This window comes from Mytilus galloprovincialis, chromosome 5, assembly GCF_965363235.1.
Source record: "Mytilus galloprovincialis chromosome 5, xbMytGall1.hap1.1, whole genome shotgun sequence".
Lineage (NCBI taxonomy): Eukaryota > Metazoa > Mollusca > Bivalvia > Mytilida > Mytilidae > Mytilus > Mytilus galloprovincialis.
The window spans coordinates 8,581,158-8,605,100 of NC_134842.1; the positions used below are offsets into that span (position 1 = coordinate 8,581,158).

Genomic DNA, 23,943 nt, shown 5'->3' on the forward strand with positions numbered 1-23,943 from the left:
GTTTCCTATTCCCTATTCCCTATTCGTTGCCTATTCGTTACCTATTCCCTATTCCCTATTCGTTACCTATTCGTTACCTATTCCCTATTCCCTATTCGTTACCTATTCCCTATTCCCTATTCGTTGCCTATTCGTTACCTATTCCCTATTCGTTACCTATTCGTTACCTATTCCCTATTCCCTATTCGTTACCTATTCGTTACTTATTTGATTTTTAATATCCTTCCCCCTTTTTAATTATGGCATGGAATAGTTTAATATGGCTGCCGTTACCATGGAAACGGCACAATTGTGAAAAAAATGAGCTTTTGGTTTTTGGTGAACTGTTTGGATATGCTTCAACTCAGAATCATAATATTTTAAAACAATGTAGGTGCCCACTATATACAGGTGTTGGATGATTTTGGCGATCATTGGAACTACTATGTTGCCATGGAAACTACACCAAAATTTTCAAAATTCTCAAAATGCTCAAAACTTCATGAAACTTCACAGTAATGATGAGCAACATTGGAGTTGGAATTTCCAAAATAGGTCTTGTTACCATGGAAACAATGCAAAAAGGTCAAAAATTTCAAAAATAAGAATTTTCCGCAAACTGGATGAAACTTTACAGGAATGGTAACTGGCATAGGCAGAGTTGGATTTTGATGAGCATAGCCCAAACCGTGTAGTCACCTATAAAAGGCCCAGACATGACAACCTCATACAATTCAAACAACAAAACTGACGGCCGTATTTCATATACAAAAAAATAAACGGAAATATGTAACACAAAAACAAACGATAACTACTTAATTTCAGGCTCTTGTCTAGGGACAGGCACATACTTACATAATGTGGTAGAGTTAAACATGTAAGCAGGGTGTACATCGTTTCGGAGCATGCTATTACCTTGTTTAATTCGTTCCATCACTCGCTTATAATTCGCTTATAATACGTGTATCTTACGTTGCACCTTTTAAAACATGATTTTCAATTGGTTTGTTGTCTCTGGTGGAAGATTTGGGCTCTTAGAGGTGATATCACTCTATAAGTGCATTTGTATCCGTTCCAGCGGTCGGATAATACCCTGTTAAATATTCGTTACTAATTCGCTTTTAAAAAGTTTGTTGTACGTTGCACCTTTTAGAAAAGGATTTCCAATTGTGTTCATATCTCTGGTGGTAATAATGTGTTCTTATAGATGAAATACCCCTATAAGCGCATATGTACTCGTTCCAGCGATCGGTTAATACCCTGTTACCTATTCGTTACCTATTCGTTACCTATTCACTTATAGTACGTTTGTTGTACGTTGCACCTTTTAGAAAAGGATTTTCAATTAAATTCATATCTCTGATGGTAACAATGTGTTCTTAGAGATGAAATGACCCCATTAGAGCGCATGTACCCGTTCCAGCGCTCGGTAAATAACCTGTTACCTATTCGTTACTTATTCGCTTTTAATGCGCGGGGTATACGGTGCACCTAGAAATAAATCGTTTTTTAATTGTGTTCAGGTCTCTGGTGGTAAGAATGTGTTCTTAGAGATGAAATTACCCTATTAGCGTGCATGTACCCGTTCCAGCGCTCGGTTAATACCCTGTTACCTATTCGTTACCTATTCGTTACCTATTCGTTACCTATTCGCTTATAATACATTTTTTTATACGTTTCACCTGTTAGAAAAGGATTTTCAATTATGTGCAGGTCTCAGACGGTAACAATGTGTTCTTAGAGATGAAATGACCCCATTAGAGCGCATGTACCCGTTCCAGCGCTCGGTAAATAACCTGTTACCTATTCGTTACCTATTCGCTTTTAATGCGCGGAGTATACGGTGCACCTTGAAATAAATCGTTTTTTAATTGTGTTCAGGTCTCTGGTGGTAAGAATGTGTTCTTAGAGATGAAATGACCCTATTAGCGCGCATGTACCCGTTCCAGCGCTCGGTTAATACCCTGTTATCCATTCGTCACCTATTCGTTACCTATTCGCTTATAATACATTTTTTTATACGTTTCACCTGTTAGAAAAGGATTTTCAATTATGTCCATGTCTCAGGTGGTAACAATGTGTTCTTAGAAATGAAATTACCCTATTAGCGCTCATGTACCCGTTCCAGTGCTCGGTAAATAATCTTGTTACCTATTCGTTAACTATTCGCTTTTAATGCGCGTGTTATACGCTTCAACTTGAAATAAATCGTGTTTTAATTGTGTTCATGTCTCAGGTGTTAACAATGTGTTCTTAGAGATGAAATGACCTCATTAGAGCGCATGTACCCGTTCCAGCGCTCGGTAAATAACCTGTTACCTATTCGTTACCTATTCGCTTTTAATGCGCGGGGTATACGGTGCACCTTGAAATAAATCGTTTTTTAATTGTGTTCAGGTCTCTGGTGGTAAGAATGTGTTCTTAGAGATGAAATGACCCTATTAGCGCGCATGTACCCGTTCCAGCGCTCGGTTAATACCCTGTTACCTATTCGTTACCTATTCGTTACCTATTCGCTTATAATACATTTTTTTATACGTTTCACCTGTTAGAAAAGGATTTTCAATTATGTCCATGTCTCAGGTGGTAACAATGTGTTCTTAGAGATGAAATGACCCCATTAGAGCGCATGTACCCGTTCCAGCGCTCGGTAAATAACCTGTTACCTATTCGTTACCTATTCGCTTTTAATGCGCGGGGTATACGTTGCACCTTGAAATAAATCGTGTTTTAATTGTGTTCATGTCTGGTGGTAACAATGTGTTCTTAGAGATGAAATGACCCCATTAGAGCGCATGTACCCGTTCCAGCGCTCGGTAAATAACCTGTTACCTATTCGTTACTTATTCGCTTTTAATGCGCGGGGTATACAGTGCACCTTGAAATAAATCGTTTTTTAATTGTGTTCAGGTCTCTGGTGGTAAGAATGTGTTCTTAGAGATGAAATTACCCTATTAGCGCGCATGTACCCGTTCCAGCGCTCGGTTAATACCCTGTTACCTATTCGTTACCTATTCGTTACCTATTCGCTTATAATACATTTTTTTATACGTTTCACCTGTTAGAAAAGGATTTTCAATTATGTCCAGGTCTCAGACGGTAACAATGTGTTCTTAAAGATGAAATGACCCCATTAGAGCGCATGTACCCGTTCCAGCGCTCGGTAAATAACCTGATACCTATTCGTTACCTATTCGCTTTTAATGCGCGGGGTATACGCTGCACCTTGAAATAAATCGTGTTTTAATTGTGTTCATGTCTGGTGGTAACAATGTGTTCTTAAAGAGGAAATTACCCCATTAGAGCGCATGTACCCGTTCCAGCGCTCGGTAAATAACCTGTTACCTATTCGTTACCTATTCGCTTTTAATGAGCGGGGTATACGGTGCACCTTGAAATAAATCGTTTTTTAATTGTGTTCAGGTCTCTGGTGGTAAGAATGTGTTCTTAGAGATGAAATGACCCTATTAGCGCGCATGTACCCGTTCCAGCGCTCGGTTAATACCCTGTTACCCATTCGTTACCTATTCGTTACCTATTCGCTTTTAATGCGCGGGGTATACGCTGCAACTTGAAATAAATCATGTTTTAATTGTGTTCATGTCTCAGGTGGTAACAATGTGTTCTTAGAGATGAAATGACCCTATTAGCGCTCGTGTACCCGTTCCAGTGCTCGGTAAATAATCTTGTTACCTATTCGTTACCTATTCGCTTTTAATGCGCAGGGTATACACTGCACCTTGAAATAAATCGTTTTTTAATTGTGTTCAGGTCTCTGGTGGTAAGAATGTGTTCTTAGAGATGAAATGACCCTATTAGCGCGCATGTACCCGTTCCAGCGCTCGGTTAATACCCTGTTATCCATTCGTCACCTATTCGTTACCTATTCGCTTATAATACATTTTTTTATACGTTTCACCTGTTAGAAAAGGATTTTCAATTATGTCCATGTCTCAGGTGGTAACAATGTGTTCTTAGAAATGAAATTACCCTATTAGCGCTCATGTACCCGTTCCAGTGCTCGGTAAATAATCTTGTTACCTATTCGTTAACTATTCGCTTTTAATGCGCGGGGTATACGGTGCACCTTGAAATAAATCGTTTTTTAATTGTGTTCAGGTCTCTGGTGGTAAGAATGTGTTCTTAGAGATGAAATGACCCTATTAGCGCGCATGTACCCGTTCCAGCGCTCGGTTAATACCCTGTTACCTATTCGTTACCTATTCGTTACCTATTCGTTACCTATTCGCTTATAATACATTTTTTATACGTTTCACCTGTTAGAAAAGGATTTTCAATTATGTCCATGTCTCAGGTGGTAACAATGTGTTCTTAGAGATGAAATGACCCCATTAGAGCGCATGTACCCGTTCCAGCGCTCGGTAAATAACCTGTTACCTATTCGTTACCTATTCGCTTTTAATGCGCGGGGTATACGTTGCACCTTGAAATAAATCGTGTTTTAATTGTGTTCATGTCTGGTGGTAACAATGTGTTCTTAGAGATGAAATGACCCCATTAGAGCGCATGTACCCGTTCCAGCGCTCGGTAAATAACCTGTTACCTATTCGTTACTTATTCGCTTTTAATGCGCGGGGTATACGGTGCACCTTGAAATAAATCGTTTTTTAATTGTGTTCAGGTCTCTGGTGGTAAGAATGTGTTCTTAGAGATGAAATTACCCTATTAGCGCGCATGTACCCGTTCCAGCGCTCGGTTAATACCCTGTTACCTATTCGTTACCTATTCGTTACCTATTCGCTTATAATACATTTTTTTATACGTTTCACCTGTTAGAAAAGGATTTTCAATTATGTCCAGGTCTCAGACAGTAACAATGTGTTCTTTAAGATGAAATGACCCCATTAGAGCGCATGTACCCGTTCCAGCGCTCGGTAAATAACCTGATACCTATTCGTTACCTATTCGCTTTTAATGCGCGGGGTATACGCTGCACCTTGAAATAAATCGTGTTTTAATTGTGTTCATGTCTGGTGGTAACAATGTGTTCTTAAAGAGGAAATGACCCCATTAGAGCGCATGTACCCGTTCCAGCGCTCGGTAAATAACCTGTTACCTATTCGTTACCTATTCGCTTTTAATGAGCGGGGTATACGGTGCACCTTGAAATAAATCGTTTTTTAATTGTGTTCAGGTCTCTGGTGGTAAGAATGTGTTCTTAGAGATGAAATGACCCTATTAGCGTGCATGTACCCGTTCCAGCGCTCGGTTAATACCCTGTTACCCATTCGTTACCTATTCGTTACCTATTCGCTTTTAATGCGCGGGGTATACGCTGCAACTTGAAATAAATCATGTTTTAATTGTGTTCATGTCTCAGGTGGTAACAATGTGTTCTTAGAGATGAAATGACCCTATTAGCGCTCGTGTACCCGTTCCAGTGCTCGGTAAATAATCTTGTTACCTATTCGTTACCTATTCGCTTTTAATGCGCAGGGTATACACTGCAACTTGAAATAAATCGTGTTTTAATTGTGTTCATGTCTCAGGTGGTAACAATGTGTTCTTAGAGATGAAATGACCCCATTAGAGCGCATGTACCCGTTCCAGCGCTCGGTAAATAACCTGTTACCTATTCGTTACCTATTCGCTTTTAATGCGCGGGGTATACGGTGCACCTTGAAATAAATCGTTTTTTAATTGTGTTCAGGTCTCTGGTGGTAAGAATGTGTTCTTAGAGATGAAATGACCCTATTAGCGCGCATGTACCCGTTCCAGCGCTCGGTTAATACCCTGTTACCTATTCGTTACCTATTCGTTACCTATTCGCTTATAATACATTTTTTTTATACGTTTCACCTGTTAGAAAAGGATTTTCAATTATGTCCAGGTCTCAGACGGTAACAATGTGTTCTTCAAGATGAAATGACCCCATTAGAGCGCATGTACCCGTTCCAGCGCTCGGTAAATAACCTGTTACCTATTCGTTACCTATTCGCTTTTAATGCGCGGGATATACGCTGCAACCTGAAATAAATCGTGTTTTAATTGTGTTCATGTCTGGTGGTAACAATGTGTTCTTAGTGATGAAATGACCCCATTAGAGCGCATGTACCCGTTCCAGCGCTCGGTAAATAACCTGTTACCTATTCGTTACCTATTCGCTTTTAATGCGCGGGGTATACGGTGCACCTTGAAATAAATCGTTTTTTAATTGTGTTCAGGTCTCTGGTGGTAAGAATGTGTTCTTTGAGATGAAATTACCCTATTAGCGCGCATGTACCCGTTCCAGCGCTCGGTTAATACCCTGTTATCTATTCGTTACCTATTCGCATATAATACATTTTTTTATACGTTTCAACTGTTAGAAAAGGATTTTCAATTATGTCCATGTCTCAGGTGGTAACAATGTGTTCTTAGAGATGAAATTACACTATTAGCGCTCATGTACCCGTTCCACCAGAGACATAAACACAATGAAAAAACGAATTATTTCATGGTGCAACGTATACCTCGTGCATTCAAAGCAAATAAGGAACGAATAAGAAGCAGGGTATTAACTGAGCGCTGGAACGAGTACATATGCGCTAATAGGGGTATTTCATCTAAAAGAACACATTATTACCACCAGAGATATGAACTGAATTAAAAATCCTTTTCTAAAAGATGCAACGTACAACAAACGTAATATAAGTGAATAGGTAACGAATAGGTAACGAATAGGTAACAGGGTATTCACCGAGCGCTGGAACGGGTACATGCACGCTAATAGGGTCATTTCATCTCTAAGAACACATTGTTACCACCAGAGACATGGAGACAATTAAAAATCCTTTTCTAAAAGGTGCATATATACATACAACAAAAGTATTATAAGTGAATAGGTAACGAATAGGTAACGAATAGGTAACAGGGTATTCACCGAGCGCTGGAACGGGTACATGCGCGCTAATAGGGTAATTTCATCTCTAAGAACACATTGTTACCACAAGACACATGGAGACAATTAAAAATCCTTTTCTAAAAGGTGCAACATACAACAAACGTATTATAAGTGAATAGGTAACGAATAGGTAACGAATAGGTAATAGGGTATTAAACGAGCGCTGGAACGGGTTCATGCGCTCTAATAGGGTCATTTCATCTCTAAGAACACATTGTTACCACCAGAGACATGAACACAATTAAAAAACGATTTATTTCAAGGTGCAACGTATACCTCGTGCATTAAAAGCAAATAAGGAACGAATAAGAAGCAGGGTATTAACTGAGCGCTGGAACGAGTACATACGCGCTAATAGGGGTATTTCATCTAAAAGAACACATTATTACCACCAGAGATATGAACTGAATTAAAAATCCTTTTCTAAAAGGTGCAACGTACAACAAACGTATTATAAGTGAATAGGTAACGAATAGGTAACATGGTATTTACCGAGCGCTGGAACGGTAACATGCGCGCTAATAGGGTCATTTCATCTCTAAGAACACATTGTTACCACCAGAGACCTGAACACAATTAAAAAACGATTTATTTCAAGGTGCACCGTATACCCCGCGCATTAAAAGCGAATAAGTAACGAATAGGTAACAGGTTATTTACCGAGCGCTGGAACGGGTACATGCGCTCTAATGGGGTCATTTCCTCTTTAAGAACACATTGTTACCACCAGACATGAACACAATTAAAACACGATTTATTTCAAGGTGCAGCGTATACCCCGCGCATTAAAAGCGAATAGGTAACGAATAGGTATCAGGTTATTTACCGAGCGCTGGAACGGGTACATGCGCTCTAATGGGGTCATTTCATCTTTAAGAACACATTGTTACCGTCTGAGACCTGGACATAATTGAAAATCCTTTTCTAACAGGTGAAACGTATAAAAAAATGTATTATAAGCGAATAGGTAACGAATAGGTAACGAATAGGTAACAGGGTATTAACCGAGCGCTGGAACGGGTACATGCGCGCTAATAGGGTAATTTCATCTCTAAGAACACATTCTTACCACCAGAGACCTGAACACAATTAAAAAACGATTTATTTCAAGGTGCACCGTATACCCCGCGCATTAAAAGCGAATAAGTAACGAATAGGTAACAGGTTATTTACCGAGCGCTGGAACGGGTACATGCGCTCTAATGGGGTCATTTCATCTCTAAGAACACATTGTTACCACCAGACATGAACACAATTAAAACACGATTTATTTCAAGGTGCAACGTATACCCCGCGCATTAAAAGCGAATAGGTAACGAATAGGTAACAGGTTATTTACCGAGCGCTGGAACGGGTACATGCGCTCTAATGGGGTAATTTCATCTCTAAGAACACATTGTTACCACCTGAGACATGGACATAATTGAAAATCCTTTTCTAACAGGTGAAACGTATAAAAAAATGTATTATAAGCGAATAGGTAACGAATAGGTTACGAATAGGTAACAGGGTATTAACCGAGCGCTGGAACGGGTACATGCGCGCTAATAGGGTCATTTCATCTCTAAGAACACATTCTTACCACCAGAGACCTGAACACAATTAAAAAACGATTTATTTCAAGGTGCACCGTATACCCCGCGCATTAAAAGCGAATAGGTAACGAATAGGTAACAGGTTATTTACCGAGCGCTGGAACGGGTACATACGCTCTAATGAGGTCATTTCATCTCTAAGAACACATTGTTAACACCTGAGACATGAACACAATTAAAACACGATTTATTTCAAGTTGAAGCGTATAACACGCGCATTAAAAGCGAATAGTTAACGAATAGGTAACAAGATTATTTACCGAGCACTGGAACGGGTACATGAGCGCTAATAGGGTAATTTCATTTCTAAGAACACATTGTTACCACCTGAGACATGGACATAATTGAAAATCCTTTTCTAACAGGTGAAACGTATAAAAAAATGTATTATAAGCGAATAGGTAACGAATAGGTGACGAATAGGTAACAGGGTATTAACCGAGCGCTGGAACGGGTACATGCGCTCTAATGGGGTCATTTCATCTCTAAGAACACATTGTTACCATCAGAGATATGAATTTAATTGAAAATTCTTTTCTAAAAGGTGCAACGTACAACAAACGTACTATAAGTGAATAGGTAACGAATAGGTAACGAATAGGTAACAGGGTATTAACCGATCGCTGGAACGAGTACATATGCGCTTATAGGGGTATTTCATCTATAAGAACACATTATTACCACCAGAGATATGAACACAATTGGAAATCCTTTTCTAAAAGGTGCAACGTACAACAAACTTTTTAAAAGCGAATTAGTAACGAATATTTAACAGGGTATTATCCGACCGCTGGAACGGATACAAATGCACTTATAGAGTGATATCACCTCTAAGAGCCCAAATCTTCCACCAGAGACAACAAACCAATTGAAAATCATGTTTTAAAAGGTGCAACGTAAGATACACGTATTATAAGCGAATTATAAGCGAGTGATGGAACGAATTAAACAAGGTAATAGCATGCTCCGAAACGATGTACACCCTGCTTACATGTTTAACTCTACCACATTATGTAAGTATGTGCCTGTCCCTAGACAAGAGCCTGAAATTAAGTAGTTATCGTTTGTTTTTGTGTTACATATTTCCGTTTATTTTTTTGTATATGAAATACGGCCGTCAGTTTTGTTGTTTGAATTGTATGAGGTTGTCATGTCTGGGCCTTTTATAGGTGACTACACGGTTTGGGCTATGCTCATCAAAATCCAACTCTGCCTATGCCAGTTACCATTCCTGTAAAGTTTCATCCAGTTTGCGGAAAATTCTTATTTTTGAAATTTTTGACCTTTTTGCATTGTTTCCATGGTAACAAGACCTATTTTGGAAATTCCAACTCCAATGTTGCTCATCATTACTGTGAAGTTTCATGAAGTTTTGAGCATTTTGAGAATTTTGAAAATTTTGGTGTAGTTTCCATGGCAACATAGTAGTTCCAATGATCGCCAAAATCATCCAACACCTGTATATAGTGGGCACCTACATTGTTTTAAAATATTATGATTCTGAGTTGAAGCATATCCAAACAGTTCACCAAAAACCAAAAGCTCATTTTTTTCACAATTGTGCCGTTTCCATGGTAACGGCAGCCATATTAAACTATTCCATGCCATAATTAAAAAGGGGGAAGGATATTAAAAATCAAATAAGTAACGAATAGGTAACGAATAGGGAATAGGGAATAGGTAACGAATAGGTAACGAATAGGGAATAGGGAATAGGTAACGAATAGGCAACGAATAGGGAATAGGGAATAGGTAACGAATAGGTAACGAATAGGGAATAGGGAATAGGTAACGAATAGGTAACGAATAGGGAATAGGGAATAGGTAACGAATAGGCAACGAATAGGGAATAGGGAATAGGTAACGAATAGGGAATAGGGAATAGGTAACCAACTTGACGCCCATTACAAGAGTGCTAAAATGCACGAGAAACATTAACTTATATAATTAATTAAACTTAACATTAATCAATGAACCATGAAACCTTATGCATGTCCCTGCACAGTTCAGAAATGGCAATAACATTTAAACAAGTGTAATCTTTTTTTTTTTCAATATACCAGTTAACTCAGCAGTCTTATTCAGAATCATTCAGGTGAATAGTGTGAAATGAAACTCTCAATTATAATATAAAAATGTTGAGATTTATGCACTAGCATTTCTCTTTACAAAATGGTTAAAATATCAAAACATTTCCCAAAGTATAAAGTAAAAATGAAGTATTGAGAGCCTTGATTGACAAATGATTTTTCAACCATCTGTTTCCACAGATCAATACCTGATTATAAAGGATTAACAACATATTGGTTGTCTGTTATATATATTTATAACAACTTGTTTGTAAAACATGAAGGTCTGGAGAAACAACATGCTGTGTCTTTGTTCTTCACACTAGTCATTGATGTACTCAATACTTGATATGTTTGTAGAGATCATAGATGTAATACCCATGTATCAATTACCCTACCAAAATATGCATGCTGAAGGAGAGGTCCTGAATGTTCAATATGTTTTATCTTCAGGCATATTCAATATGTTCAATATGTTTTAGTTTAAAAGAATGGATGGCCCTCACCCTCAATATATATTGATATTGAAACTCCAAGGATTGATCCAGCTACTTTTTAAAAGGCGGTTCCCAACTTAGGATAAAAGGGGAGGTTCCAACTACATGTTCCCATTCAAAAGCATTGATTTTCCAAAAAAAGAGGGTTCCAACCCCCAGAATCACCCCACCACATTTTGATCCGCCACTGAACTGAATGAATGAAGAACCTTAAAAACATGTCATTCAAATCATGTGGTATGAATGCCTAATGAAACAACCATCCATCAGAGACTTAAAACTAAGATACAAGAACATAATGGACACTCTAGGGTCTTCAACAATGAGCAAAAGCCATACTGCATATGTTGAGAATATTTTGCCCTTTATATTCAAATTGGGATCAAGAAATATTGAAAGTAACATACTGTCCAGGTGGGGTTTACATATTGGAAAAAAAGGGGGAGATCTATCAAGCCAATGTTAGGAGTAAAACTAGTACAAAGTCTATAAATTTATCGTATATGAAGCTCCATCAGGGAGGGGACTGTCTCCCCTGCCCCACCCTGTAATACACCTCTGCTGTTAGAGGTTCATCAGTGTATTTGGTAAATGGCTTTTAATAACTAGATTTTGAAAATTGAGATAGAAGCATAGTTCTGAATTGTGCATTTGATTGAATTTATTGCATATTTGTATGCTTACTATAAAATTGCAAAATAACCCATGCACTGTAATCAATTTATATATATGTATCTAAAAAAAACAATCAATGAACTAATGTGTAGTATGATCAATTTTCATTGAGAACAAACTTCATTCAGTAGTTTATACATTAAACGACTGATAGTTTTTACAATTTTGAAAAATGAAGACTTTGATTTTGATCTATTCAACATGCATTTAAAGAAAATGTCCTACCATGACAAATTCCCCAAAAAATGGACTTTCTTGTCAAGAGTGATTGTAAATCAGTTAAATAATTACATTCTGTCCACTTACTTTAAGGAAGTTTTTCCAATATTTACCGCTGAAAAGACACAACATATAAAACGAGTAGTAAGTCCACACAATCAATGCTTCTCCTCCATGTGACACAATGCATTCAGTAACATTTGGTAGACTTTAGTAACAACATAAGTCAATCAATAAAGATTTAATAGTCTACTGTATCATTAAACCTGCTGCCTGCAACAGTAAAGACCTTTCAAGTATTTGTTTTGATGTAATTTGGTTTCAATAGCTTTAATTACACTGTACTTTGTAGTAAGACTTCTACTACAGAATCGTCAAGTGGAGAATATTGTAAAAGCTGATGTATAACTCCAATTGTTGAGATTATTTAATACTTTTCCTTTTCGGTTTAAAAAAAAAGTTGTATAAACATGTTTTTTTACGTTGAATACGTTATATATATATATGAGACCTGACTGAAGGAATATTTACTTACGAAATACCCATCCATTTAATCTTAGAGATAATTACATGTTATATTAATGTTAATAATATGTCATCTATATAATTTCACACTTATGTGGTTTGTGTTTGCTAAGCATGTGCAGTTCAAAGGTTCCATTTATTACATTGACAGATATTTGATATAATTATATTGTCTGGTATGAAAGCCATGCAAGTCTTATTGGATTTACATCTGACAATAAATATATATATATATATAAATTTGTACCAGCCTGTTTTTATATAGTCAATAACACATTTGTACAGAAATACTCAATTATAATTTTGAAGTGGGTTCTTTAATTTGACATTGAATTGATACAAGTTTTGTGATCTTTTATAAAACTCAAAACACCTACAATTTTAGAATTTGTTTAGTCCTTTGTTATGTAGAATGTCTTTGACAGGTAATGAATTTAATATAAATGATATTCTTTCAAACTCTCCTCATATACAAAAATGTTATTGCAAATTTACTACTTATATAACAAAGTTTTGCTTAGTCCAGGGTTTATTTAGAAAGGGGCGCATCTTTCTAGAATAGTATTAAAAAAAGGTGAGCCAAAAGACCTGAAATATTTTTAAAGATTTTGTATAAAAATATGATTTTAAAGAGGTGTCTGCATTAAAACCCTCTATATATATTCTAAATCTCGTACTAACCTAATGTTTATTCAGCAGAGCAAATAATCTTAAAGAAAGTTCCAGGTTATTTTTTAATGCTGTACAGACGGAGCTTAAATGTGTTAGCTTAGCAGGAATTTAATATCGTGCATGCAGCCTATTTTGAAATGATATTTTACTCTGAGCTAAACAGTCTTTGCTCTTACCCAAAATTTGTGTTTACCTTATCCCATAACCTCTAGCACACCAAGCAATATTAAAATTTTGAGTTGCCAGGCATGAGTGCCAATCAGACAGCCATCCTCCAATGATGTGGATACAAGAATCTGTAGGTCAGCATATGTTTTTCAACAATGAGCAAAACTAATACCACATAAATGATCAGTCAGCTTTAAAAGGTCTTGCTATATGAAAAAGCATGTCACAAAAGGTGATGTAACCTTTCACTCCCAATATTGATGATGATAAGTATCAATTATGTATATTTTACTACTTTTTACATGTATATATATTACCAATGAAAGTATGCCAATTTATCTTACATGAGTAAAAATAAGTTACATCTAGTCATAATTTACACAGCTTTTCAAGTACTATGCAGTCCTCCTTTTTCTTAAAATAGTTTAACTGACTATAACATTGTCATTATGCACTTTGGTTGAATAATAAAATAATTCATCAATCAGTTATTCTATGAACATCTTCAAGTTCATTTATATTACAACCATAAGGAACAAACTATTAAACTGTTCTACATTAAGTGACATTCAAGTATTTTGAGGATAATATTTATGTATGTTTTACTGAATAAAATTATTATGTTTTATCCTCTTTAAAATCATAATAAACGAATGACCGGTGAAAAATAATGTTATTCCAATGCATACAAACATCATAAACTTCTGTGCATGATTTTATCATTTTTTTCGCATAAATTTCGTACAATCGTCAATTTTTTTTCCAATCGGTCAATGTTGTTGTGAAAATATGGCAGGTAATTAAAATTCGTGTTTAAAGCTGAAGTTTAACAATTGTCACCTGTTTGTCAACAATCCACAAAAAGCATAGATATTTAGCACATGTTTAACATGTACAATCAGAAAATAGTTTATTTTAAGGACATTCATGCGTATTGCGATCACCAGATTTTTACGAGATGGTTCACACTGAGTTCACTTTGCATACGGAAAATATGTCGGGGAATTGCTTCCTGGAAGGAACCAATGAAAATAAAGTAAACTTCTTCTAAATGTGAACAAATTAAAGAATGTTCTTAAAAAAAAAGTATATGTACATAATTTATAAGTTTTATAATGAAAATTATCCATTGAGTTATAAAAAACATATGCATTATTTTTTTTGATTTGAGGTTTCTTATGACTTTAACATGATAAGTCTATGATACTAAAGGTTAACCAAGAAAACTGATTTAAATTGTAACATAAATGAAAATTTGATAGCCAATGAGACAACTACCTGTCAGAGACTAAATGATGTAGATGTAAGTTACTACAAGTCACTGCATGACCTTCAACAATGTGCAAAACTTGTACTGTATAACAGTTAAAGTCAGCTATAAAAAGGACCTGACATTAGAAAATATAAAAATTTAACAGAAGAAACAAAATGCAAAAAGGGAAAATATATTACATTATTGAAATGAACCATTTTAAGACGGTTCACTCACTGTTCTTTTTCAGTTTCTTTATTGTAGGTATATATTTGATTTGAAACACTAAATTACTTGATCTTACACGTTTAGAATGACTTGAGCCGTATTATTTAGTCCTCCAATTTTTCAGTGATTAACACAAAATTGTACAGTCATCGGGTTGTTTGTTTTTCAACCAAAATGTTTTAAATCTTTAGAATTTGAGGATTAAATTTTAGCCCTAACAAGAAATATTCTGATAACCTTGTAATAATATTAGTGAAGAACTAATGTTATTAGCAGGTTTGGTTCTAATCAAGGTTTTCTTATTAGCCTCGTGCAGGCAATCATATTTAATGTCAAAAATCAATTTTATGCTGTATGCAAAAGTCAGAAAGCTAGTTAGAAACACAGAGTATAGAAAACAGAATGATATATATTTATCTAGAAACATTGAGTATACAGTGCAGAATGATATATATTTATCGTTAATTTCCAATCAATATTCCATTTATTCCAATTATATGATAAATCATTACGGAAGCTTACAATAGAATATTTTGTTTAATATGTCAGGAGCCGGTATCAGTTCAGCATGGGTTACAGTGCACTATTAATTAGGTTAGCTACAAAGTTTGTTTGAGGGCATCGGATTTACAGGGGTATAGATTCCATTGCTATTTTATGGATATATATAGGAATGTACAATTTTGAAATAATTACTATTTTTTAGTATCACTATAAGAGTCTCCAGGCAGACTTCGGACTCAGCAATGTTTGTGCAACATAAGTCAGTACCCTGTCTCATTCTTAAATACAAAGTTTTCCCTTTTGAAACAAATCTACATTAGAGTACGTAGCCTATAAGCATTACTTTAATATATTCTAAATGGCAAGTTTATAAGGGTAATAGTTCATTTCCTTCTCTGTAAATGAGTAGAACAAACCTTTATGAGAGTGTACCAACAATTCAGGCCAAAATAAAATTGCTTCATATAAGTTGACCTCATCCCTTTCTCAGAAATATTAGTTTTTTTATCAACTAGAAGTGGCGGCAACTGGCCTGAACCAATTACTAAAATGATTCATGATCACATAGACGACAATGGTGGATCCAGAAAGTTAATAAAAGGGGGCCCATTCCAGTCATGCTTCAGTGATTCCCTATATTATTTTTCCCACCAAAAGGGGTGGCGGGCCTCCTAAATTTGCCTCTGGATGACTCCCACAGATGTCATTTAATCAGAAAAATTGGATTTTTTTTAAAAGTTGAATAACTTAAAGCAAAAATATAAAACACCAGTTAAATGTGAACAAATCTAAACAAAAATCTCAAAAATGAAGAGATAATTTACGTGGTGGTTCTAATGAATAATTTCAAAGTTTTTTACTAAAAGCTAGTAGTGGTGAGTTTAATCTTTCCAGTTTTTTACTATAAGCTAGTAGTGGTGAGTTTAATCTTTCCAGTTTTTTACTAAAAGCTAGTAGTGGTGAGTTTAATCTTTCCAGTTTTTTACTATAAGCTAGTAGTGGTGAGTTTAATCTTTCCAGTTTTTTACTAAAAGCTAGTAGTGGTGAGTTTAATCTTTCCAGTTTTTTACTAAAAGCTAGTAGTGGTGAGTTTAATCTTTCCAGTTTTTTACTAAAAGCTAGTAGTGGTGAGTTTAATCTTTCCAGTTTTTTACTAAAAGCTAGTAGTGGTGAGTTTAATCTTTCCACCCCATGTGCAGCTACTATAAGTATATGGTTGGTAAATCATAGATTATTACACAAATAACATTTTAATTATCACTAAATCTTCAGGAGTTCAATACAGGCTGTTGTGAATGTTAATATCGTAGAAATTTTAGACATCTTATCACTTAAAATTCTCTGTGTTTTAATAATAAGACAATCAGACAAGATATCAGCACATCAGGGTCCTTGTATTATATTCAATTACATTTTCAAAACTTATTATCTTTATATATTTGAAAATAATGTGTTGTAGTGTTAGAAAAAAAATAAAAACAACAATTTATTAATTTTCTGCATCTGAATTGCTTTTCTGGATTTACCTTCATCAGGAATGCTCAAAGCAGAATACTTGAAAGTCAAGGATATATAAGAATTGAAATAGTTGAAGAACTTTACAACCAATGGACCTAAAACTTATAGCCAAATCCATCTGAGGTCAACTTTCATTGCCTGAGGGAGTTGAAGCTAAATTTCTTTTAATTTTTTAGTTTATAGACCTACATTAAATCCAAGGAAGGTTTTTATATATATCATGTCTTTACCAAAGTACTGATTACTGAGCTGCTGATTATAACCCTCAGGACAGATAGTTCACCAGCAGTGGTATATTGACCTAGCTCTGTAAATCATTGAATTCAAGTGTAAATGAATTATGTATTATAGGTTTTATAAATGGAAAAGAAATTGTTTTTAAATCCCCTTTTAATTTAATTTTTCCAATCAGACCACATTGAATAATATGTCAGTTTATATAGAATTTAGAAAAAAATGTATTCTATATATTATATACCTATTTCAATGGTCATTTTTTTAATTGACCAGCAGAATTTTATTATACTTTAACATTGATTGCGAAGAAAAATCCTCTCTTTTTTTCTTTCATTTTCCTGACTTTTCTCCAGGGACAGGCATTCCAAGAAAGTGTGTGTCTTCCTAACTAATTACATCTTTACCATGGTAACCAATATGAAATTTAAAAAAGATATTTAATAGTCTTACCTCAGAATAAATAATAAATGTATAGATTATTAAATTCCGTAGCACAACATGGAATTATTTAATAATTTCCAATATTAGTTATGATTGTATGTAAGTAGTATTCCTATTCATTCTCAAGTCTTAATTATGATATAGCACTGAACAGTTTAGACTGGTACTGTATCAACATTCAGCAGGGGAACAGTTAGGTGAGGGTCTACATCATTAAAAAGTTTAAAATGTGGTAACAGTCACATGCATAGGGTAGCATTAAATAAGTTATAATATTGATGGGTTAGCTTGGTGACGGTCTTTTCTAGTAACATTCAATAATATGTCAAATGATATCTTGAATTAAATACTTTCCTCAGTGGGACATGTTGTGTTAGATGAGGGTCTACAATACTCACCATCCTATTTATTCACCAATTTCTTTTTATTATGCCCCATTTATGGGCATTATGTTTTTCTGGTCTGTGCACTCATCCGTCAGTTCGTCCCGCTTCAGGTTCAAGTTTTTGGTCAAGGTACTTTTTGATGAAGTTGAAGTCCAATCAACTTGACATTTAATACACATGTTCGCTATGACATGATCTATCTAATTTTAATGCCAAATCAGAGTTTTGACTCCAATTTCATGGTCCACTGAACATAGAAAGTGATAGTGCAGATGGGGAATCCGTGTACTAGGGACACATTCTTGTTTATCATATTATTTTTGGGTTACCTATCAAAGCTATGCTAAAATTTGTATTTTATTGAGAAATTAAATTTGTGATTCACCCATGGATGTCATGAAAAAGTGGTATCCCTATAAATTCATTGAGGAAGGACTAAAATTTACTAGTTGAAACATTCTTGGTTGATGTGTAGGCAAGAATGAAAGTAGTTTTTTAGCCAAACTGAAATTTTTCCAGTTATTATTTTTGTTTGATTATTTCTGTTTGTCTAATTGTACATAATGAATGTCTTTACCAACTGTTGAGTTTTGGGTAAGGTATCTATATATTACAAATAATTTTTTTCACATCATATTGAAAAACAGTTGTCTTCATTTTTCTGTCTGATTTTGAAACTGGTTAACCAGAAACTGTCAAAAATTGTTTGTTTATTTATTTGTTTGTTTATTTTTATTTAATGCCAGATAAATTTATGAAGTAGTTCTTCAAATTTAATGTTTCATGAATGATAATAAGAAAGATTATGTTGGAGTCTAGTTGAGAACACAATTACTGTAACATTTGTACAATTTTGATTAACATCGAAAGCTTAAAGTATGAAAGCAAGCATTTGTCATTTTCTTTCAAATTGTACTTTTCTGATTATTACTTCAAGTTCTCTATTACTTCTATTCTTTATTTAATAACTAGATTTTCAATTTCGTTTTCATGCAATAGAGGTTCATGGTTGGAACATTCGGGGTGCAATGATTAGCCAAAGGTGGATGAAATTGGAGTATATACACCACCAAACAAGCAGAAACAATAGTTTTCCATGTTGTGTATTGTATACTGTTGTTTGTCTTTGGTTTCCTTTTTTCTATTATATGGTATCAGTTTGTTTTTATGCCCCACCTACGATAGTAGAGGGGCATTATGTTTTCTGGTCTGTGCCTCCGTTCGTCCGTCTGTCCGTCTGTGCCTCCGTTTGTCCGTCCTCTTCAGGTTAAAGTTTTTGGTCAAGGTAGTTTTTGAAGAAGTTGAAGTCCAATCAACTTGAAACTTAGTACACTTGTTCCCCATGATATGATCTTTCTAATTTTAATACCAAATTATAGTTTTGACCCCAATTTCATGGTCCACTGAACATAGAAAATGATAGTGCGAAGTTCAGGTTAAAGTTTTTGGTCAAGGTAGTTTTTGATGAAGTTAAAGTTACATCAACTTGAAACTTAGTACACATGTTCCCTATGATATGATCTTTCTAATTGTCGAGCCTGCAACTTTTGTTGCAGAAAGCTCGACATAGGGATAGTGATCCGGCGGCGGCGGCGTTAGCTAACTTCTTAAAAGCTTTATATTTTAGGAGGTGGAAGACCTGGATGCTTCATACTTTGTATATAGATGCCTCATGTTACGAAGTTTCCGTCAGTCACATGTCCAATGTCCTTGACCTCATTTTCATGGTTCAGTGACCACTTGAAAAAAAAGTTCAGATTTTTTGTAATGTTGAATTCTCTCTTATTATAAGTAATAGGATAACTATATTTGATATGTGCGTACCTTGCAAGGTCCTCATGTCTGTCAGACAGTTTTCACTTGACCTCGACCTAATTTCATGGATCAGTGAACAAGGTTAAGTTTTGGTGGTCAAGTCCATATCTCAGATACTATAAGCAATAGGGCTAGTATATTCGGTGTATGGAAGGACTGTAAGGTGTACATGTCCAACTGGCTGGTGTCATCTGACCTTGACCTCATTTTCATGGTTCAGTGGTTATAGTTAAATTTTTGTGTTTTGGTCTGTTTTTCTCATACTATATGCAATAGGTCTACTATATTTGTTGTATGGAATGATTGTAAGGTGTACATGTCTAGCGGGCAGATGTCATGTGACCTTGACCTCATTTTCATGGTTCAGTGGTCAAAGTTAAGTTTTTGAGTTTTGGTCTTTTTATCTAATTCCATATGCCATAGGTCAACTATATTTGGTGTATGGAAATATTTTATGATCTTTATGTCAGTCGCGCAGGTTTTATTTGACCGTGACCTCATTTTCACGGTTCATTACACAGTGTTAAGTTTTTGTGTTTTGGTCTATTTTTCTTATACTATAAGTAATAGGTCAACTATATATGTTGTAGAGAAGCATTGTTAGCTGTACATGTCTGCCTGGCATGGTTCATCTGACCTTGACCTCATTTTCAAGGTTCATTGGTCTTTGTTTAGTTATCTTGGTTAATGTTCTGTTTGTGTGATAGTTGTAATAAAGCTTAGCTTTATACTTAGGACTATCAACATAATATCAATGATTAGTAAAGAAGGCGAGACATTTCAGCGTGTGCACTCTTGTTTTAATTCCAAATTAAAGTTTTGACCCCAATTTCACGGTCCACTGAACATAGAAAATGATAGTGCGAGTGGGGCATTCGTGTACTATGGACACATTCTTGTTAATTTATGTGTTTTGTATGTCCCTTTGGCATCTTTTACCTCTGTGACCTGCTAACTTTATTCTTTGAATCAAGTTGCAAATTAATCTGTTCTTAAGATGTCCAATGACCATGACCTCATTTTCATGGTTTGGCAACTACATAAAAAAAACTGCATGTTTTTTTAATCATGTGACTTTTTTACTTCTCATTTATTTGATTAATTCTCATTGCCATGGTAATTCTCATTGCCATGGTTCAGTGATCAAGGTTAAAGTTTCCTTGATAAGGTATCTTCACTGATACTATACTCTAAAGGTCAACTCATTGTTTCATGCAATGACTGTAAAGTGTACAAAACTGTTTGGCAAATGTTAAATGACCTTGACCTCATTTTCATGGTTCATTGGTTGATGTAAAGTTTTTTTGTGTTTAGGTCCATTTTCATATACTATAAGAAGCAATTTAAGTCAACTATATTTAATGTATGGCAGTGCTGTTACGTGCAAATGTCTGCACTCTGGCAGGGTTCATACGACCTTAACCTAAATTGGCTAATTATTTTCAATGATCTTTGTAATATATATCAAGTTTTTTTTATATCTGTAGTAACTAAAGCCTTCATCCAAAGTCTTTCGACATACAACTCAATCTTTATAAAAGTAGGGATGTCCTTACATGTCCTCTCTCGTTTCTTTATTAATTATTTTAGTAGATTGAAGGAAACAATATTCTGTCTTTCTTATTGCAACAGAAAATGTATTCATCAATTAATACAACCAATAAAATGGCTTGTTTGGTCAGTAGAGATTGAATTTATAACTGTATATAGATTATCATATAAATCTTGATGACAAAGGAGAATTCTCTGATAATAGATAGCTGACAGTGGCCTGTCACTATGTTCTTTATTAATAAGTAATTTATCTGGGTCTGACAACAGACATATGTGTATTGTGATTTCTACATGTATAACAAGGTCATACAAAAGAATAAATTGACTATTAATACAGAGTTAAATGTGTGAAAAACTTAACCATATAATTCAATTAATTATTCATTCTTGGATTATCTATCTAGAAATAAATGTTCAGCTCATGAGATTTGCATTTTTGTTTCTGATTTATAAGTCTTTTGTTTTTTGCCATATTCATTGGCCGATTCAGAGGGGTTCCAGGGATGTAACGCCCCTTTTTTTTGGGACGATCAATGCATTTGAATGGGAGCATATAGTTGGACCCCCCCTTTTTACTCTGGGTTGGGAACCCCCCTTTTTAAAATGGCTGGATCCACCCCTGATATTTATCTTTAGGTCATGCCAAAATATGCAACCTTAAGAAATAGGATTTTGAATCCTGGATCTGCCTCTGGCATAACATATACACTTGTGAAATGACCATGCATCATAATAATTGAGGTCCAGCCAGATGCCCTATCCAAAAGATATTTTATTTTCCTTTGAGTAGATACTGCAGTAATGTCCCCTTATGTATTCAGATGCAAAAAGATATACTAGTAGAAAGGCTAGAAAGCTCAATGTGCATTATACTTTTCTGGTTATTTAAGCCTGGTATAAATTGCTCTGTACAGCATATATTAATATTATCAAATTATCTCCCTTTGAATTAGATAATTCAGTTACTTCCCTTATTTGATATTTCTGTTTATTTGACAAAGTAAACAAGTGCTATCTCCCCCAAAAAAACCACCTCTGTGCAAAATATATTATCTTATCTGATCTTAATATGCTTATAAAGACTTTAAGTAAGTACAGTACAGTTTACCAATGTTTGATGTTATATTGGTTATTCTCATCGGATTTTGTCTAATGCTTAGTCCGCTGCTGTGTGTGTTACATTTTAATGTTGTGTCGTTGTTCTCCTCTTATATTTAATGCGTTTCCCTCAGTTTTAGTTTGTTACCCCGATTTTGTTTTTTGTCCATAAATTTACGAGTTTTGAACAGCGGTATACTACTGTTGCCTTTATTTGTGTATAAAGTTACCTCCCATTGATGTAGATAATTCAGTTGCTTCCCATTTAGATTTAGATAATATAATTTATTTTTCAAAATAAACAGGTGCTCCCCCACAACACCGCTGTGTATTGTACTCTTGTAAAGTAATGATAGTAAAGATAGTAAAGTTAACCAATTAGTGTGAATAAGTAAATATTATCAAGTTAACTCCCTTTGTTGTAGACAAATAAGTTACTTCCCCTTTGAAATAATATAATTAACTTCAAAATAAACAGGTGCTCTCCCTCAACACCCTCTGTGTATTCTACTCTTGTGAAGTAAGCATGGTAAAGTAATTTGGTTTCTCTGTATAATAGATATTATCAAGTTATCTCCCTTTGACCATAGTTACTTCCCTTTTATTTAATATAATTTGTTTGTCTAAGTAGAGGTGCTCCTCCACAAGACCCGCTGTGTATTGTACTCTTGTGAAGTAAGCATGGTAAAGTAATTCAGTTTCTGTGTATTATAGATATTATCCCAATAATATGGTTATTTCTACAGACATTAATTTTGGATGTCATGTAAGATTTTTGGCAGATTGTCTTCGCATACAAATATTTGATGAAACAAACAATTTTGGCTACAATCATGTGATAAGAGAGACAGGTATTAGTGGAAGATTTGATGCATTGTTATTTCAATTAATTAATTTTCTACCTACAGACAAGGCAAATCTGTTACAAATACAAAGTTTTTTGTCAAGCCTTTGACTCTTGTTACTTTTGTCACAGAAAGCTCAACATAGGGATAATATTGATCCGGTGGAGGTGTCCAGATATTGTGTTTCAGTCCGGTTTTTTTAAACTATAAGCAATAGCTATAGCTAGGTCATACCTACAGAAAACAGAAATCTGTTACAAAAAAGTTTTACTATTGGATGTGAATGATTTAATGTATGTCAAATTCTTTGTTACTTTTTAAAGTGAATGAATTTGGTATATAATAAGCTTGGATCTAACCTAGTATACACTTTGAGCTATTCTTAATGTTCCAGTATTTGGATTTCACTAGTAATTCAAAATATTCTTGGTTTAGATGTTATAATGAAAAGTAAACAATTTGTAGTTTGAAATTAGTACGTATATAATTATTAATTTTGAAGTGAAAATTAATTGCATCCAAGCATGAATGTCAATAGCAATTGAATAATGTTTTCAGACTTTACAAGCAATTATCAAGTATGTAAGAATATGATGATAAACCAATATTAATGTACAAATCAGCTTTTAGTTTTGTGAGTACATATATTTATACATTTTTCTATTTTTTTTATCAATAACGGAGTCCTTTTGTTTTTTGTTTAAATTCTGCTAGAAAGTAATTTAATAGCAGCCTTAAACAGTAGTCTTTTAGCAAGTATTC

At 34.7% G+C, this 23,943-nt stretch overlaps 2 protein-coding genes across 3 annotated transcripts in view; one reads left to right on the forward strand and one right to left on the reverse strand.

The window, feature by feature from the left end:
- The window catches only part of LOC143075071 (uncharacterized), a 32,093-nt gene extending 14,476 nt beyond the window's left edge, over positions 1–17,617 (reverse strand). The window contains exon 1 of one of the 2 annotated variants that reach the window (XM_076250330.1): positions 17,493–17,617. The gene's annotated coding sequence lies outside the window, so the exon portion shown is untranslated. Of the gene's footprint in view, positions 1–12,025; positions 12,308–17,492 lie in introns of those variants that run through there. The other variant, XM_076250329.1, reaches the window with a different exon arrangement.
- LOC143075072 (5-taurinomethyluridine-[tRNA] synthase subunit MTO1, mitochondrial-like) overlaps positions 1–23,943 on the forward strand; it is a gene marked incomplete at its 5' end in the record, with an annotated part of 97,942 nt that overhangs the window by 36,348 nt on the left and 37,651 nt on the right.